This window comes from Octopus sinensis, linkage group LG1 (assembly GCF_006345805.1).
Source record: "Octopus sinensis linkage group LG1, ASM634580v1, whole genome shotgun sequence".
Lineage (NCBI taxonomy): Eukaryota > Metazoa > Mollusca > Cephalopoda > Octopoda > Octopodidae > Octopus > Octopus sinensis.
In genome coordinates, this window is record NC_042997.1 from 150,298,002 (window position 1) to 150,319,922 (window position 21,921).

A 21,921-nucleotide genomic window follows, 5' to 3' on the forward strand; every position below is an offset into this window, starting at 1 on the left:
ATATATATATATATATATATATATATATATATATATATATATATATATATATATATATATATATATGTATATATATATGTATATATATACACATACATACATATATATATATATATATATGTATATATATATGTATATATATATGTATATATATACACATACATACATATATATATATATATATATATTATATATATATATATATACTTACATATACATATATATATATATATATATCTATATATATATATATGTGTGTGTGTGTGTCATAGCCTCCTCTTCTATCTTCTGTGTTTGTCACCCCACTATCGCTTGACAACCGATGTTGGTGTGTTTTCGTGCTCGTAACATAGCGGTTCTGCAAAAGACACCGATAGAATAACTACTAAACTTACAAAGAATAAGTCCTGGAGTCAATTTGTTCGACTAAAGGTGACGCTCGTGCATGGCTGCACTCAAATGACCGAAACAAATGAGAAGAATAAAAGAATATATATATATATACGCTCATATATGATATATGTATACACTTCCTTACAAAGTCATATCACAATATTAAATAAATACATATACTTAGTGAGTTGTGAAAGTTGACTGCGTGGTTCAGGCACAGGAATTTTAACAGCTTGAGAAACACAATAAGTCAAAAATTGACTAGGTTCGCTTTTCTTTTCCTTAAATGCTCATCAGGTATTGCCAATCTCCGCTTTCCTAAAACAGCGGAAAATTAATATCGTGCCAGGTACTTCGTCTTAATACACAAAGAACGATGGTTCTGTCTATATATACCCACAGTCCGTGTACAATTATGTTTACACACACACGTACGTGCGCACGCATGTAGTATGGGAATGAAGCCTACAAATGTTTATAAACAATTTGACTGCGAAAGGAAACCTCATAATTAAATTTTAGTTCTTGTTTCAAATTAATAGGCTTAAAATTTCTGGTTTCGTGTTCCACTGAAATTCGTCAGAGAACTTTGATCTTTTTGACAACTGAACTGCTACAAAGAAAGCAGTATAGAACTACCAGTGAATTATGTTTTTAAAAGAAGTGCGACAGAGATAATATAATATACACATCAATTCATTTAAGTATATGAAAAAACTTCGTCTTCCATATTTATGCATTTATGCATATTCCACGTTCAGTGCGTACGCTTGTTTCATACATACATATATATATATATATATATTATATATATATATATGTATATATATATGTATATATATACACATATACATATAGATTGATAGATAGATGGATATGTATTTATGTATGTATGCATATCAACATATAACTATATAGATGTACGTTATTAAATAATGTTACTTGCTGACAAAACTAATTAGAATTCTATAAATATACAAATTTCTTTTGTAAGTAATTATTCTTCTTTCTTTATCTTCCTTTTTTACAATGCATTGCTGTGTTATGTTCTTGACATTCGAACCGGTCAAACGAGGTCTCAGTGGAGGAACTAATGTGAAGTACTCCATGTATTTGCTAGAAAATGCAATCATATATCCCTCGGTTCAGAGTCTTAGAAAAGTACGCGTTGAAAACTGAAGCTATATTTGCTGCACACAGAAAAAAAAATGGCAGAACGCTCAAAATTATAATTAATCAGAAGTAGCTAGGGACTAAACAACGCCAACCACATAGAAAACTATTTCGTTGGCTAGTCAAATGAAACTGTAAAATATACCATTTGGTGAAACTAATTTGTGCCCCAGATTCGTTTCTCCAACCAGAAAATTAATTAAGCTAAATTACATATATAATGATTAAATGTGATTGTGGGTAATGAAGCTGTTGAGTTTTCCTTGCCCTAATGTTGGGCGAAAGACACTTGTAACTAGGTTAATATGGGAAGATATTATTAATTGCGTGTGAAATGGTATTGGGTGAGAACACTATAATTATATTCGGATTTGTGTTTCTGTCTTTTTAACTTTTGACTTAAGTTGCCCACTTAGCCCATTTATTTAATTGGTTTATTAATATTATAACTTAGCGACATAGCTGCTAATATACTTACACAAACAACTGTATGTGACAGTATATATATATATATACGCTCATATATGATATATGTATACACTTCCTTACAAAGTCATATCACAATATTAAATAAATACATATACTTAGTGAGTTGTGAAAGTTGACTGCGTGGTTCAGGCACAGGAATTTTAACAGCTTGAGAAACACAATAAGTCAAAAATTGACTAGGTTCGCTTTTCTTTTCCTTAAATGCTCATCAGGTATTGCCAATCTCCGCTTTCCTAAAACAGCGGAAAATTAATATCGTGCCAGGTACTTCGTCTTAATACACAAAGAACGATGGTTCTGTCTATATATACCCACAGTCCGTGTACAATTATGTTTACACACACACGTACGTGCGCACGCATGTAGTATGGGAATGAAGCCTACAAATGTTTATAAACAATTTGACTGCGAAAGGAAACCTCATAATTAAATTTTAGTTCTTGTTTCAAATTAATAGGCTTAAAATTTCTGGTTTCGTGTTCCACTGAAATTCGTCAGAGAACTTTGATCTTTTTGACAACTGAACTGCTACAAAGAAAGCAGTATAGAACTACCAGTGAATTATGTTTTTAAAAGAAGTGCGACAGAGATAATATAATATACACATCAATTCATTTAAGTATATGAAAAAACTTCGTCTTCCATATTTATGCATTTATGCATATTCCACGTTCAGTGCGTACGCTTGTTTCATACATACATATATATATATATATATATAATATATATATATATAATATATATATATATATATATATATATACACATACATACATATATACATATATATGAGAGAGAGAGAGAGAGAGAGAGAGATGTGTGTAAGTGTGTATATGTAAGTATGTGTGTTTGCGTACATATATACGTACACCCATATGCATATAGTAGGCATAATTTTGTGTGTAAATAAGCAGTTTTCAAGTAGGCAATTAATTAAATATTTATATTTTAAACAACCTTAAACCAGCATTGCTTTGAGCATTTCTTTACGATGTTGAGTAGATATATTAAGTGTAGGAAAGTTGTTGACGAAGAAGGAAGAAAAAAAGAGAGTGAGAAACATTGGATGGGAAATATGTTGCTTAAAATTGAACAGAGGAATTGAGAAGCCAGAACAGGATGTTAAGGGAAGATTAATAAGAAGAAAAATATTTTGATTTCATTTTCTTGATATATTAATAATAATAATAATAATAATAATAATAATAATAATAAAACTTATATTTAATTTGCTACCAAAGTACATGCTATATCGTGTCGCAGAAGCGTTTTCAGGGAGCGTAGAAACGTACATAGCATATGAAAAAATGGGTTTGGCCAAATATCATACAATTACAGAATTTAAACTAAATTCTGTATAATACGGTAAGAATTTATGAATATAAATACACATACCCAATCAAATGCAGACATTGGCGTGTATGTATGGTGGAGGCTTAGTTGTTAGGATGTTGGACTCTTGTTCGTTAGATTGTGCTTTCGATTCATGGACCGGGCGACGAATTGTGTTCTTGAGCAAAAAACTTCATTTCACATTACTCAAGTCTACTTAACTGACAAAAATAAGTAATACTGAGACGGGGCGGCGTCCCGTCCAGGTGGGAAATGTGGACGCCAGCGTACCATCCAGGTTAGGAATATATACGCCAGCATCCGTAGACGTGGGGGAATACGCCATGTAAATCGGGAAACCGCCCCTATAAGTCTATATGACTCGGAATGGAACTTTGCTTTTTACTTTCTGAGTGTGTTTGCTCGCGCGTTTCTGTATGAACGAACCAGCCATTTGAACTACATATGATTGATCCATTGTTTATATGTTCTTCTAAATCAGATATCGTTCCCTTTTGAATCAGGACATTATCTTTTCCTTCATCATGCACGTCACTCTGGATATCATTTACCTTTTTTTTCTTTTTCTGGGCCGTAAAACACTTCACGTTGAACTTAGAATTTGTTCCTTCGTTTATTTCACTTGTCTTTGGCAAGGTCTTGTTCTTTTATCATTTCTTTCATTCGCTGATTGCCTCGAATGGTTTTCCATTCCTTTTCAGCCTTGTCATCATTGAGAAGCAGCAGAGTGTTACTAGTGGGTGTACTAAACACGAGCTACTTTTGCTAGCTCACCTGCTGCACATCTTTCTTTCTCTCTCTCTCCCTCTCTATCTATCTCTCAGTTTCTCTCTCTATCAATCTCTATCTCTATCTTTCTGTCTTTTTCCCTCCTTTCTTCCTTCTGCCTTGCGTCGGAATTTCTACCTCGTGGCTTTCTTATAATACTGAGGTGATTCATATCTCCCCCGACAAATATAACACATATTCCCAAATACATATAAAAATATTGGACGTTCTTCACTGCATCAGCAATTAATAGTTTCGTCGGGTACCCAAGATATAATAATGTCCAGTTTAGCTTTCTGGTCTTTCGGATTCACTAACGCTTGCATTTCCAACATAATCAAACAGTATCCTTCCAATCACGTACTATTTCTTGTTACTACTTCCCTCAGTTGTCTGTACTATAACGCAAAGGTGACTACGAGCCAAGACTGAATACCATTTCTAATATCCCAAGTTATGTCTCTTGTATTCCATCCCCCCCTATAATTTACAGCACCAGACTTTGGGCAATTTTGTGGCACATAAACTCAGTTTGTCATATTGCCTGATTCAGCTCTGATAGATGGGAAACCGCAAGCCTGAGAGTGTATGGAAAGCGTTTCATAATCTCTCTCTATATAAACGGCAGTTTGTCTGTGCGTGTTTCTGTGTGTCTGTTTGCTTGTACCCTCACCCTGACCACGGCTTTCAACCGATTCTGATGAAACTTGACACACACATAGCCCAATGTCATAATTCAAAACTAACGCAGCGAAAATTTTGAAAAGTTCCCCCAGTTCTGAAAAAAATCGATAAATTCGACATGGGGTCGAGAATCAGAAACACATACCACAAACTGTCTAGGGGACGCAACTCCACCTTTTTTAAATCTCAAAAAAAAATTTACCATAATTTTTTTCCATTTTTTTGCTATTTTTTGGCTATAACTCTCTAAAATTGCTTTATAGTTATTTCCCTTACAAACCTGAGCAACGCCGGGCGATACTGCTAGTTGGAAATATATGTTATGCCAACTTCGTCTTTCCCATGATTTTATACATGCACCGAGCAAGGTTGTATTATTTTCGCAACACTCTACTCCGATAAGATTTTTTTTTTCTGCAAATTGATTTATTTCCAAGGATTGTTCGTGGCTCACTACACAAAGAAAACTGCTAAGTTATTATTAGCGGATTTGTTAATAGTTGGTTTGTCAAAATTTGAAATGATTTGTTAGCTCAACGATAATAGTTGTATGTAAATCTTCTGTTCTTTATATCCGTTTTATTTGAAAGTATAAATGGTATTGATATTGTTATAAAACTCTCTTCTAACCATCAAATGAGGAGATGCCATGTTCAGAAATATGTTTGTGGTTTTCCAGTTGCAACAAAAATGGAATCTAAACTCTTTATGTCCCGCGAAAGGAACAAAAATTCTCGATAGAAACACGCGTACGTTAAGCTCATGCATCCCATAACACGGGCACATAGAAACCGGGAAACCGGGCCCATGAGCCTAGCCAGGCTTTAAAAGGGCGCATTTATTATTATTATTATTATTATTATTATATTATTATTATTATTATTATTATTATTATTGTTGTTGTTGTTGTTGTTGGTATCATTCATTGTGACTTAACTTTTATTTAAGGCGATATTTAATTGGATTGAGAGCGATTTTGTGGCTGTATTTAGTAGGTCGAATGAGCAGATATATTCTTTTGCTACTGTTTGTGAAATTGTTGATGGTTAAGCGCGTTAGGACTCTGCATAATGCTCATAATGATAATTATGAGAATGTTGATGATGATGGAGAAAAGGAAGAGGAAAAGTAGAAAGGTAAGCGGATCATATAACTAGGAAGAAGATTGTGATAACGATGATGATGATAATAAGGTGGGGGAGGAGGTATGATGAAGGACTTGAGAAATTATACCAATAGAAAGAAAAACTAATTAAAAGAGAATATGAAATTGAAGAGGAATAGAAAGAAGAACGATGAGGTAGAGATGGAGATGTAAGAAGGAAAAGAAAACGATAAATGAAAGGAACATTAGTGGGAGAAAAATCCTACGGGATTTATATCACTTAAACATGAAATCAAAATAAAATTCAAAACAAAAACGAAAAACTGAAAACTATAAATCAAAATCTTAAATGAAATTTGAATACAGAGGCTTAGATATTTATCTCAACTTATAAAGGGAATTGGAAATTCTATCAGATATCAGAAGTTGAAATCTCTTGAGATGTGTTCGAAACCTTTTAATGGTTTATTAATAGGTGGAGCCGTAATCAGCATAAGTGTCAGAAACATGTTGTAGAAGACGGTAATTAAAAACAGGTGTAAAGTTTATTTGGATTGTGAGAGATTTCTACTAAGCGAATTTGGTTGCTTTTGTTGTTGTTTTTCTTGAGTTTATTATTGCTGTTATTAATATTGCTGTTAGTGGTATTGAAGTAGTGATAATGGCAGTAAGTGTAGCAGCAGCATCCTCATCCTCCTCTTCATCATCATCATTATCAATAGTGGTAGGAGTTGCAGTAATAGTTGGAATTTGGTTTTACTGTATCTATATAGTTTAATTTTGCAGAAATGAGAAAACATCAACAGAATAGAAAGAACCGCATATTGGAACTAAAACATGCTGAAATACACACACTATCGTATACATTTATATACGTGTGTACGCACACACACACGCGCGCACACAAATACTCGCACACAGAGTTTATGAAATCATTTTCTTGCAACTTGTCTTAAATGCAGTTTGGTTTAAATACGCGATGCACAATAACATGAATCGAGTCTTCTTTTCTTCATTTATTCGCCAGAAATCAATGATTGAATACACTATATATATATATATATATATGATTGTAGATGTGGAGCGGAATCAACTTGAATTATCAGAAATACTTCCTTTGTGGATATTTTCTTTTGTAACGTGTGTGTAAAATAAATTTAGAGATGAGACGCTTACATAATATAATATATCATATCGTGTATATAAAATGTAACAGGTTTTAAATATGTCTCTAGATTTATGCATTATCCATCACATGAATATTGCAAGCTCGTCTCTTAAATGACACCTCAACAATTGGGAGAATACAAAATGTTGATTGTGGTTCATGTCAATGTCTTCGACAAAAACGTTAGTAAATTAGTTATTTAAGAACTGATACATATTATTAGGTATCTGCAACAAAAATTGCTATCATTTTCTCGACTGTGAATAATGTATTTCAAGATTTGTATATTGAAGGCCAATAATTTCTTGCTATATCGGGGTATTCGTCTCATGTCAATATAGTTTTGGTGTCATTTACAGTATATTACACAATTGCCAATTTTCCAATTCAGGGTTTTGGGCTCAGTAATGCTGAAGTATTGCACGAATCTACTTTTCTCAAGCATTGCATTATTAGACGTCTTTCATTACCTTCACGTTTACATACTGAACATGACGAAATTACTAGAAAGATCGGCGGAGTATGTCAATCTGTTGGTAATTACAACAAATTTTTATTCCATCACACACTAAGTGTTACTACTGTTGTTTCAGAACACTAGGGTTCCGCGTCAAAGAGGATAAATTCACTAATTAAATAAATTTTAAAAATCATTTTGCGCTTTTTTCTATATTGTTATTTTTTGTTATAGACACTGCACACTGTTTGGCCTAGGAAAATCCTTTTATCTGTACTTAGGAGACTCTAAGGCAAAACGAATCACATAAAATGGTACAGCAGAGGCAGTTTGTTTACATAAGTTCTTGGGTAAAACGAAATCTTTTAAATCTCTTTCATTTTCTATGGCGTCTAATGGATTTAGTATGACCAAACCGTCACTGTAGGCCCTGTTACTGTTGTTGTTGTTGTTGTTGTTGTTGTTGTTCACTCAAGATCTGAGGATAATGATTTCGATTCCAGGACCAGTTGGCACGTTGCGTTCATGAGCAAAACGCTTGTTTTTTTGTTGCTCTACTGATGTGTGCAGCATGCTTAAAAGTGGTTGATGTCGGATTTGCATTCCGACCCCGTAAAACCCTCACTATCAACTGCTCAAACAGCTCCATGGACTGGGGAGTTGTGGCTTGAGTGGTGCAGGGCCGGGGCGTCATTCGCTAGTAGTTGGGAACCACCAGCAAACGGTGGATGCAGCGATGCGCTGTTACAGCACCTACACACATACTACTACTACTACCACTACTACTACTACTACTACTACTACTACTACTACTACTACTACTACTACTACTAATACTACTTCTTAACCGTTCAAAGATTTGGGACTCACTTAAGCTCTAACAAAATTCAATGTCATAAAGAAACTATACGACTTAATAATGATACGTAAAAACTCATATTTAAATGCTCCCCGTGGCACAAAAGGTTTTTCAGGAGGATTTTAAAAGAAAAATTCATGCTTTTTTTTTTTAACATTTGTTTCTATGTTTCCCGATTTATCCCGTATATGTGGGAAGTCGTGACAGCGAAATCAGGGAAATCAGGAAAGTAACTAATGCTAAGAAACCGTGGTCAAGATTTATTTTTAACTTTTAGTATACCCTTGAACAAAGACACTATACATGATTCAGTTATGGGGAGACTAAACCTAAAAAATAACAGAAAAAGAAGATGGAAAATGGTTATGGAAGGTATGGCTTTTTTCCGTGATTCTCACACATATGAAAAACATCTGACCGGGTGATAAATAGAAATAACAAGGCAATACTTTATTAAAGCTTAATTTCTTTTCTTTTTTTTTTTTTTGTGATACATACGTATAAACTCACTTTCCATATTTCAGCCAGGATTTACCATATCTCGTAGGAGGAAATTTATATGCAAATAAACTTGGAAAGTAAATAACAATTGAGACAGATAGTCACTCATAGACTAACCAAATCAGTTAAATTACATCAGTTACTTTTGATGTCTAACAAGTGCAAATTACATTTACACCAATTTTATCCCGGACTAAATTCTTAATGTACTCTGTATTATTTTGCTTTTTAACAGCAAGGTGTGCAATTTGAGGGATATTTGTTTGCTACTTCAAGCATATCACCGGTCGAGTATAGGCTCTTTGTGTATTAGTGGGAAGCGTGAGGATCGATTAAATCAATGATACCACTTCTTAACAACAAATCTGTGTTCATGTACCATTGTAAGAAATCGATATAAAGTAAAATGATCACTTGTATGGTGTCCAAAGAAATATACTGAGAAAAAATATTGTTTCACTAATTGCTAACAAATTACACTTTCGATCTAATGAGGTAAACTTTTGTTGATGTTTAGCTCCGAGTCAAACATGACCGAGCATGATATCTGATCAAAGGATTTCCTGACGGGTCCCTCATATATAGGATTATTTAGTAACTGATGCATAATTTCCTTACTGCAGCAAAGCTTAATAACTTGCGAGAAACTTTGCTGCTATAAATAGCAGGTCTAGAAACAATAGCGAGGTTTTACTTTTGCTTTGTCGAGTTGATGTGCTTTTAAAGGGATTAATTGTTACTGTGCACTAGTTGCTTCCGGACACTTACCGGGAAGGTCTGCAACACCATGCGTCTTTACAATAGAATATAATATATACTCAAACATATTTCAGCAGCTATATATCGTGACTTGGACTTATCTCATATATAGTAGGAGCATCAATTATTTTCCTTTTCATTTCACTTTAAACAGCAGTTGGAATTTCGGGGTATGGTAAAATCATAAATAAAACAAAACAAGGTAATTCCAAATGATATGAGCGGACAATCCTAACACAGCGAAATAATAGCTAAGCGAAGAGAAAATTTATTTGTGTGTGTCTCTCTCTCTCTCTCTCTCTCTCTCTCTCTCTCTCTCTCTCTCTCTCTCTCTCTCTCTCTCGGCTCAAGTATTGTGACGTAATATTTACTATCCTGGAAAATAGATGCGTGAAACTATAACATTGCACCAGTCCTGTCATGCTGCATATCTCCCAATGTATGGAGGGTAGTGCATTGAGTTAAGTCGCTGGACAATCACGTGGTTTTCGATTCCGACATAAGCTTCAGCTCCTTATACAATTATATGTCATGGTAAATAGTAGAATCAAATCAAGTTGTAATGATGTTCAATATTCATGGTTAGTGAACATAAACATATATAAATTTTAGATAAAATATTTAACAAGAAATTTGTCTTTGCATATTGTCTACCTATCTACACATACCCCTGCCAATGCACATACTTTCTAACCTATAGAAGTAATATTTGATAACCAACTGCGATTTCTTAGACTGTGGTAGACCCTTCTCAAACCAAGGCTGCTGAACTAAAAATGTAGAAGCTTTTGAAATTAATGTACTTTTCCTTGAGGGGAGAAGCATAACCTATCACCTTGATTATTGCAAGAAAGTCGGACAACGACGCTTTTATGGCATCCATTGTATTGTATAATTTTGAATCTAATATCCAGATGTGCCTTCTCAATCACGCCTACAGTCTTGAACGTCATTCCAAGAAAGAATCATTGGTATTGTTCTTCTTCGTGTCTCAGTTTTAAGAATTGGAATAAAATATATTAGCTACAAATAAACGCATATACCTGATTACACATATTCATACAACCATTTAAATGTTTACACACATAGATACATACATATAATGTGTACCTATATGTATATATATATTGTGTGTGTCCGTATGTATATATCTATGTATATATATAATATATATATATATATATATATATATATATTATATATATTATATATATATATACTAGCAGTATCGCCCGGCGTTGCTCGGGTTTGTAAGGGAAATAACTATATAAGCATTTTTAGAGAGTTATAGCCAAAAAATAGCAAAAAATGCATTAAAAATTGAAAAAAAATTAAGGTAATTTTTTTTTAAATCGTTGACACATCGTAGATATTTTTAGAGAGTTACTTCCCTTATATAATAACGAAAAATATGCATTAAAATGGAAAAATATGATGGTAAATTTTTTTAAATCGTAGACTCATCGTAGACGCGCGCTAATACCCAGAAGGGCTCGATATGAATCACGACTATAAGATACCCGCTTTTGGTTAAACTACACCGCAAAATGTGGGAGTAGTTACGAATCTAAATCGTAGGAGACAGACACACAACTTCACTCTTATATATAAAGATATAAGCCACGTAGTTATATACACATACTTTGTTATATACACATTCTTAAAAGAAAATGTTATTTTGAACACAACATTTACAAAGAATAAAATATTTTTTGGTTTTTCTTAACCCTTTCGTTACTATATTTCTGACCAAAATACACCCCTTATGTGTTCAATTAATTTCTAACGTAATCATAAATTTAGTCTGATTTCATTAAACAACTATAACTTTTTTATTTATGAATACATTAATCTGATTTTTGGAAGATAATTTAGTGAAATGTTCTCAACCAATTCTATACTATAATTTTGTCACAAAGTGACTCTAATTGCAGGTAGATACAGGTAAATTCAACAATATATAAAATTATTAAAATTTTGTTCAAACATCGCTATAGAAAATGGGTTATTAGCTAATATTCAATTGGGTTATACAACAAAATTTTACGATAGAATTTGTTATTCTGGGTAACTTTCTAATACCCATAATAATATTTATGGCAAAATAGGCCTTAATTTCATTTAAGGTTGTGGGAAATAACAAACTATCGTTTCTTTCGCTTTGTTTAGGTTGAGATCAAATACCACATGCTTTTTTTTTTCAGTCATAGAGTTAGATTTATGAAGGTCTTCAGTAGAAAATCCTTCGAATTCTGACTCGCTGCTTGATATAATGAAATTCGTATCCATTTTTTGTCAGAATTACAAATTTTGAAAACACAATAGGACAAATTTCGGAAAAAAATCTCCCATAATTCACGGAATTAAAATTACACTTCGATTTTTGTACAAAACTGTAGTTGAACTGTTTACGAAGTATAATACGTGTTTTCACGAATGTTCTAAAGAGATTTACTCTGATATTCTCATTTAAATATGAATAGGTAAATTCGGGCGGCTTGGTCACATTAACCAAAATTTTTTCGGGCGGTTTGGTGCAATTATATATACATATATCTATATATAATATTATATAATAAAATATATACAGAGTAAAATAAAAACCAATTTACCTTTTCTGTATTGTTATTCGACCGTCCGTGTGTCTTTGCAAATGTGTTGGAATGATAAGTGAGTTGTGATTTGGCGCCTTTTTTTTTACTAATAACAAACACACACGTGTTTGTATGTAGTTGTTTGAAACGTTTGTGTTTGCCACTCTCATATATGTATGTGTATGCGTGTGTGTGAGGAATGACACACACACACTCACGCACGCACACATGTACATCAATGCTTTTATGAGCGTCATAGAGAGAAACAAATATTACATCGCCATCGCCATCGCCATTGCCATAGCCATCGCCATCGCCATAGCCATCGCCATCGCATTCTATTTTCTACCTGTCAACACAGTGAATTAGTTTCAGTTTATTCATTGTACACTGTGTGTGTGCGTTTGCGTGTGCTGTAAACCAGACTAAGAAAAGCATTTGACACACACACCAGAATGTGAGTTTTCTGTAAATTTTGCTTAATTGGAGTTTAAATTTTAAAAACTGGACCTGGCATGACGCGATGCATTGTACTCTTAAAAATGCAAGGTAAATTGTAATTGAAGAAATCGTATATTGTTGATTTGTATAACTCCCAAAGGGAGGCAGATAAAATCTGCCTTTTATAATAAGAGATATATTTGTGTATATATATGTATGTTATTAATATATGTGTATGTATATATATATATTATATTGTATATATACATGTATGTGTAGGTATATATGAGATATATATGCATGCATATATGTATATATATATATATATATATATATATGTATATATATATATATATAAGTATATATGTATGTAGATATATATATATATATATTAATATATATATATACATAAATGTATATATTATGTATGTATAGATAGATAGATACATACATACATACATACATACATACATACATACCACCCCTACAGGCATTACCATTCGTAATAGCTGAAGAATTCGTTTCACCTATAAACCGTACTGAATTCACCTAGTCAAGCAAAATCCGTCACCTTTTGCGTATGTCCTAACAAGGGCTGCAAGAAGAACCCATTCTTTTCGGACTAATAGGAAGAAAAAGAACAGGTTATTAAATCTGGCAGTAATAATCAGGCAGAAGACATCCATCGTTGCCATACGTTTATAATAAATTTCCTCCAGCAAACTAAAGATAAGATATTCAGTCGGCGTAGAGAGGAAAGCCATATGTTAACAAGCTGGAGAAAATAAATAATGAGTCAGACAGACGGTCACTCGCAGACACTAGACAAATCAGTTAAACTGCATCAGCCACCAACGATGTCTAATAATAGAATCAACCAGCGCCATACCATTTACACCATGTACACAGTCAGACTTGGCCGAAACACCTTTCATCGGCACAAACATTTCACTAACACTTCAACCCTTCCATTCCTGCAGGCATCCACTAACATGATCTGGTAATGTGCCAAATACATCTTCACATAAGTACTCTGGTCCTCTGCCCTCACCTTTCAACCGGTTCAAAGATGGAAGGTGTGCGGCTGCTTTGAGCTGAGTGTATGGTGTGGCGAGGATAGCGGTGTGAACATTCTAAAGAATTAAATTATTTGTAATATTGATACTAGCAGGGGAATGTCTGCACACACTCACGTCTACAAACTTATGCAATAGACGCGTAGATATACACGCATACACGCGCACATGGAAGTACATGGAAGAGCACAAACATTTTACAAAACAGCTGTCATATGACCAGCTTTATCAACATTGCCAAAAATATACAACACACATAGGAAAGATAGCTAAAGAGAGCTGGTTAGTGTAGATGCAATCAATCTATGTATCAGTGCATATGTGGCACAGGCTAACACAGAAACACGCTCCCGCACTCACACAGACACCTACGTACACAATACGCAAATACTCAGTCACACGAAATGCATGTTCATATTCTGATTTACATTTATGCATACGGATTCTTCGTGACTCTAATGTTCTAGAAATACACGCAACTACAAACATATGCGTACACACACATCCATCAATATATATGTGTACATCCCCTAACGCGTGTGTGTGTGAATATACGTATTTAAGCCTGGTGTATGTCTGTTCCAATATTCATGCATAAATATGCTATTTCTTATAAGCTGAAAATCTGTACTAGAACGCAAGCTAAGCACATATGCCCCAAATAAATACAGCAACAAAGATTAAATTTATATACTGTACTATATAGTACTACTAGAGAAAAATAGAGGTAACGATAATAAAATATGTAGGCAACTGTATTTAAATATGTATGTCATAGCATTTAGTATACATTTATAGTAACAACGGAGTGCTCAATAAATGGAAAGGTCTAAAGCTATGAAATTTCAATGTTATATATGTATACATACACACACACACACACACACGCACTCACGCAGGCACGCACGCGCACACACACACAAAACACACAAACACAAACACGCACACACCCATATATATATATATTGCGAATCCGTATGTTGAAATAGGTATTGTTATATTTCCGGATGGCAATTTCTTCTTTTTTTGCGAAATAAACATACGCACTATACATTCTTTCTTCACTCATTTATTACTGTTCTTATTTTAACTGATGTCCATTGTCTGGAAATCTTAAGTCACACATCTGTGACTTCTGCACAAATTCTGTTTGTCATGTCTGTCTGACCCTCGGCACATTGAGTTATAAATGTATGACTAGATTATTTTTTTCTGCCGGCAAAGAATTTCGCCGAAAAATCGAAGTTATATACTAGACTAACTTTCACAAGACTGTTGAAGGTTCACTTAGGGTATCACTAACTCAAGAATATTCGAAATTGACAATAAAGACAGAGTTATGAAACTTAACATCGTATTCAGTAGACTCGGAAAAACATCTGGAAAAAAGGAGTATCAGCCTCAAAGCAAGTTGAAAGTACAGAGCCGTGGTTTGCCAACTATCTCTGATAACGGTTTTATATCAGGTGTTGTTACCCGGCATCTACACTCTCCTACGTAAGTCATCTTGTCGGAATAGACTAGAAAATGCCTCCCGAAATATCGTTTCCACAATATGTTGCTTCTTCGAGTGAGGATGTTCGGGTGATAGACGTATCAAATACTACAAGCACATGTTCCAATGCTTCCCTAAATTATTTGAGAAACAATACATAGCCTTATTTTGACAGGTCTACCTATTACAGTTTCATGGGAAATTGTGGAATATCATTTGATAAATAGACCAGGAGCAGACAATCTAAACAGATGTGGAATTATTTCAGGAAGTCCAAAGTTCTACGTATATCATTAAAAAGATTTCATTAATTCAGCCCAACGTACAACAGCTAATTTTCAACTTATATTGGTGTTGTTATTAGCTGAAATCATCTGAATAATGAAATCCATGAAATGAGTCAATGTTATCGTCTTAGAGATGAACGAATATGTCTACTCGCTCAAACTTTGGTTTTCCAAATGAAACAATATTAAATGCTAGTAAATGCTCAAATTACTTGCATTTTGTAACACTTCCGCTTTGTACATTTCTCTACCAAAATCGTATATACATTTTAGTCTGAACAGTAGTAACACCAACGGGATTACACGGAAAAGTTCAGAGGTGAAAAGAATATATGTGACCTGGTTAGAAATCAATATAAAATCGACCAAAATTTTAAACCTCATATCAACGTTTTGCTCGTAATTGTTTAGTTATGGGAATGCTCTGATTGATGATATCTATGAGCGAAATCTATGTAACCGCAGATAATTTTTATTCACTTACTGTAATTAGAACATTCTATATAGTGTACTATCTATAGACCGTATATATGATTTATAAAATGCTTATGATTTATTCTATGACGGTCATATTATTTGTTAATGAATATCTATTGTTGCCGGTGTTAAGCTGTAGGCTATCTTTAACCTACGGCACCTCAGTTTCGTTAGAAGCTTGGTCATACATTCTGTTATTTTATGTACATATTTTCACATATATTTTGAAATGAACCTTTTCGTTTTGTGTTATGTTTGGCTTAATTTGGCAGGGTGGGAGTTATCAGTGCTAATATCTATTCCCAAGGCATCAGACGCAAAAATAGTCGTTGGTGAGTGATTCTTGTATAAATAATAATGTTATCTCCTGCTTTGTTATGGGTGCTACAATTGATATTCATTTCAAACATGACGTGCTCATATTTTATCGTAGCCTATATTATTCTATTGGCTTTCTTTGTTTATGTATATATGAATTCTACTCATATTATATTGCAAAATTGTGATAGCTTCACCTTTCATCATTTTATTTTCCCTGCTAAAGCGTATAAAAAATTGCTACAATACGAATGTCAGATAGATAGATAGATAGCTAGAAAGAGAGAGAAGGGAGGGAGGGAAAGAGTAAGTAAAGTGGTGTGTGAATTAGAGAAATTCTAGTTCAATCATTTCGTAATTTTTTTCGTCAACTCTATGATTAATGAAATTTTACAAGAACAGGTTGAGAAAATTAATTTAAAATACTGCCTATGATATTTCTGTGGAGATATATACATACACACATGAATATACATACACACATACATACATACATACATACATACATACATACATACTACATACATACATACATACATACATACATACATACATATATATATATATATATATATAATATATATATATATATATATATATATATGTGTGTGTGTGTGTGTGTGTGTGTGTGTGTGTGTGTCTGTCTGTCTGTCTGTCTGTCTGTGTGTATGGGTGTGTTTGAATGTGTATGGCTTTCTTCTCCAAATATGATTAAAATTAGCGTCATTAATTATTGAGGCGGTGAAAGGATTTCGCAAAAACTGTAAACAAACGTTCTTAAATTTCAACTCAATTCAAAATGAATGGTATACAGCCATATTTCATTTTCAAAATTGCACAGTGTTTTCATGCTAGAATAAATATAAGCAAATTAATTGCAAGAATTTCACTGCGTTCACTTGTTTTTCTGTTTTTAAAATTCATTTTTCTGCTATTTTTTTTTTTTTGATATCTTGAGAATTCTATATTTCCTATGAAGTAGGTTTTACTTTCAAATTTTAACGTTTATTTCGCTAATTCTTTGAGAGAGTGTTGATTATCTCTCACACAATCTTATTTCGCTTCGTTCAGAAATCATTAACGCTCCGCCGTTTTAAGTAATCGATGGCTTTCAGAGAATGATGTAAATGTATATGCATGAGTAGCAATGAAAAAAAAAAAGATACGCGGCTTCTCCCCTTTCGGGGACTTACAATTAAATACCTATTGCAGAAAGAAGTTACTTTATATACCGTAATTGACGATTGTATGAATATATTTCATACAGTGTTTATCAACACTTTAATTAGAAGCTCTTATGTGGTGAGAAACATACTTATATGAATATGTTAAATACTAAGGCATGTATGAGTGACAACTTTGAGCATGTTACAGTCATATTAGAGCTTTTCAGCGAAGGAAAGATTTCAGCCTGGTTACCAAATTACCAAGTAGGCAATAGTAATTATTTTACTACAACACCTTTCTATATACAGGCCCACTTCCCCCATAAAAACTGAAAACACAGCACTTAGACTTAAAGTGTATGAAATGAGTTGTACTTTTCTTTTTCTCGTCCTTTTATTTAATTTAATATGAAACAGCCTTTTCTTTTTTATTTCCTCGCTCTAGGCAATTATTAGCACTGACAAAATTATTAACGCTGACGTAATGTTAAATTTGGCAAGAAATGTTTCAAACAACGAGATTTATTTCTTATGACACTAAAATCTCAGCTACTAAGTTTTGAGTGCAAAATTTTCAGCAACAAAACACCTATAGGGTAATTAGATATACTCACACAGAATATACGTAATTTAAAAAGTGTAAAGCTAATGATGGCGAAATGAGTGAGTCTGTTTTCGGTAAACGAAACAGGAAGAAAGAGAGAAAGTGAGACAGAGCTGGAATTAAGTGGTGGATAAAGAAACATAAGTGTGATGGGAGATTAAGAATGGAATGTGCATAAACTATTTTGATGTTAGTAACTAAGATGAATGTGGCTATATATGTGTGCGCGTGTTTGACCGTATATTCGTTTTAAGAAATCTTAAAAACATAATTTTCTGTCTACGCATATCTGTCAGTTTATCTGTTTAGGCGAATGGACTATCTCTAAACTACATGCGTACATATAAACCCGCGCCCCCATGCATATATGTATAAACAGAAGGATTTCAAATTATTTGTGCGTGTTTGAGTATGTGTACTTTTATATATCTATCAATTTTTAAAGCCATAGGAGTAGTAATACTGAGCTGCCTATCGGAGATTTCGTACTTGTAGTAATTGTAACAGTATGTTCTTTTATGTATAATATGATACGAAAAGATTATTTTGAAGGATTTTGGAAAAAAAATGGCCTCATTATATATTGTACATGTTTGTGATAAAACTCTTATAGTTAAGTTGTGCCGATTAAAATATTTCCTATATTTATGATATACAGGGAATTGTTATTTCATTATGTTTGAAAGTAAATTCAGTTATTTCCAATTAAATTAGATTTAGCATTTAAGAGGGATAAGCGAATATGCACACATTTTCCTCGGGGAAACAAAAGTAGAATGACGTAAAACACGCTTTACAAAACGCGTTTTCAAACATTTGCTTTGATTCTAGTGTTTCTAAAAAGGGCATCTTGAATCTTCAAGGAGATTTGGCTGATAATTCTAAGTAGGTCATGCAAGGACATTTTGAATAATTCAACTTTAATGTCACAATTTTCAATTTGAATATTTTTGCTGGTTCAAACATTCCACAGTTTTGTATAGCAGATGGTGTAAACATAGTGATGTTTATTTCCGCTCAAATTTCATTACATAAGCACGACTTCCTTAGCCGGAAGCTAAAGAAATTGGATTAAATCTCTGTACATGGGATGTGCATAATTAAAGTTAGATTACTCAGAAAATGCCAATTAATTTAGGGTAAATTATTTATTTATTTAATACAAAGTTATGTAGACATATGCACCTTTACTGTAACGAATATAGCACTGTGTCTGTGTGCGTGTATGTGTATGCTGTACACTTCCTAACAGCGCGACACGTAAACTACAGTTTGCGCTATATGGGTGGGTATGCACACATACACACTCACGCACGCACATGAATAGTGCATATACGTAAGTGGCATTATTTATATTAACATCATGGAGCATATTTTAATAGCAGTTATTAACGAAATATTTTGTGTTTTTTAATGTTTGTTAACACCATGCCAACAAACAGGTGAAATATAAATTCAGCTAAGCGGCACTTCTTAATGTCTTTCCAATTGTCTACAAAAATCTTTGAAATTATAAGATCTGGTTATGTATAAATGAATCGTATATTCATGCGTATATATAATCGTCGGCAGACCTTCCAATACAGTGAATTATAAATAATCAGTTATAACAACTAGTTATCGGTACATCTACGGCTAAGCAGAGATGCTATGCGTATTTACTCATATATATATATATAATATATATATATATATATATATATATAATATTATTTCAATACGCTTCTACAAGTAAAAAAAACAAGTATCAAATCCCGCAGCATAATCGTCCCTATTTACTAGTAATGTATATATGCTCAATGCGAAGTGGATCACAAACTTACATGAAGCAGAGCTTTTTATGAATAAGTAAGCAATTCACAAACTTCTTTGACAGATATATAGACTATCACAGTGTTTAGCACCAGATAGGTAGAATGTAGGATAGTAACAAAAAACTGGGGCATGTATTACCGGTTACCATTTGTCTTTCGTCTAATATTGATCGAGATTGGTCATGGCCTGAAGTTTCCCGAGAGTAGGGCCAAGTGCAAGTTAAGCAATGAATTGCACTAAAGGAAGCGATCCTGTAATGACCGCGTGCAAGTAAAGAGTAACAAAGTTTTTCATGCATTTGTTTTTCTTGACATCCTGACCGGCTGATGTTGCACCACAAGTTATCTCTGGTGATTTCAAGGACGTCCTGTTCACTTTTTCTATAGACATTTTTTATTCTAGAACATCAAAATGTGTAATAACAAAACATATTTTCATATACATAATGATGTTTATTCATGCGTAAGCGTCTTTAGAAATTTGTCGCAAATTATCTGATAAGGATCCATAATATATTTCGCATTGAATGAGCAATAACCATCGCGATAATGTAGTCCGTGAATTAACGCTTGTAGGAAACCTCAACACTAGACAATGAATATACTGGAAATTGTTATACTCAGTTCTATTGTTGGTTAGTAATGTTATAAAAGTTACCGTCCTACAATATAGTTGGCTTGAATATATGTTTTTTTGAAAGACTTCTGCGCCTAAGATGGTGATTTATATGCAATCAACATTAAATCTGTCACTTCATTTAATCATTGAAGTAGAAGGTACAATGTTGTTGCTGTTATCATAATTGTTATTGTTTTTCGTGCAATTCATGTCTCCGTTCTCTGCAACTTTGGTCTACGTAAGTATAGCCCTAGACGCCTATGTTCAAAGATGTCCCTGCCTCAATCATCGCGTATTATTTTCTGTACAGCTATATCATTCAAATCTGTTTATCCTATAAGACAGGAGAGAGTAACTTTACGGAAATTTTGTTGCTATTGCTAACAGGTGGAACGACTGTTAAGCGTTTCTTAATAGCATCGTTCAACGAATTTTACCACGTGTAGTATCGATATAGTTCCAATTCAAATTCGCAATGAACTAATTTCGATAAGTAGATTTTATCGGCTTTATATCTATGACAGATGAAATGGTACAGCGGAGAGGCTTGAAAAAATATTAGGAAATTCTTCAATTTTTATTTGAAGCGGAAAGTGAAACTAGAGAGAGAACAGCTGGCATCCTGTTATTGCGCTTCAACATACATTCACACACCTCCCCACAGGCGCACACATACATACTTACATATTTTCATAAATACGTGTCTGTGTAAGAATGCATGCTCAAAAAGGTGAATGTGTGTGCCTATACGTGTACGTAGTAATGCACTTATGTAAATGCACACGTGTGTAATTGCGTATGTGTATATATGTATGCATATCTGTTATGTATATATGTATATATATATATATATATATATTATATATATATATATATATATATTTATATATGTATCTTTCTCTGTATAATCTAGTTGCAGTTTTATTAGACCCACAATCGTAAGGTCTGGGTTTTAATTCTTGGACAGACGACATGTTGTAATCTTGAGCAAAGCACTTCGTTTGACATTGCTCCATTGTAGGCAGCTGAAATGTATATAAATTATAACCAGAGACTGCCCGTGGCCCAGACGAGTGTCCTGTTTAAGTGTATTCTTGAAATTTCACTAGCTTACATGATACGGAAATAGGTTAAATCTCCGGCCAAATGAAACAAATTTACTTTGTATCTATTTATATCCGTGCGTATATATCTATATGTAAGCATATATGAATTTATGAGTATATATATATATGTACATATGTGCAAATATGCGTATTTATGTAGGGATGTGTATGCATTGGTGACCGATTTGTGCGTGCGAAAATTCATTCTCTAATAT

At 33.3% G+C, this 21,921-nt stretch overlaps 1 protein-coding gene across 2 annotated transcripts in view; it reads left to right on the plus strand.

The window, feature by feature from the left end:
* Positions 1 to 21,921, plus strand: part of LOC115210194 (toll-like receptor Tollo) — a 306,397-nt gene that overhangs the window by 229,077 nt on the left and 55,399 nt on the right. The window lies entirely within an intron of this gene.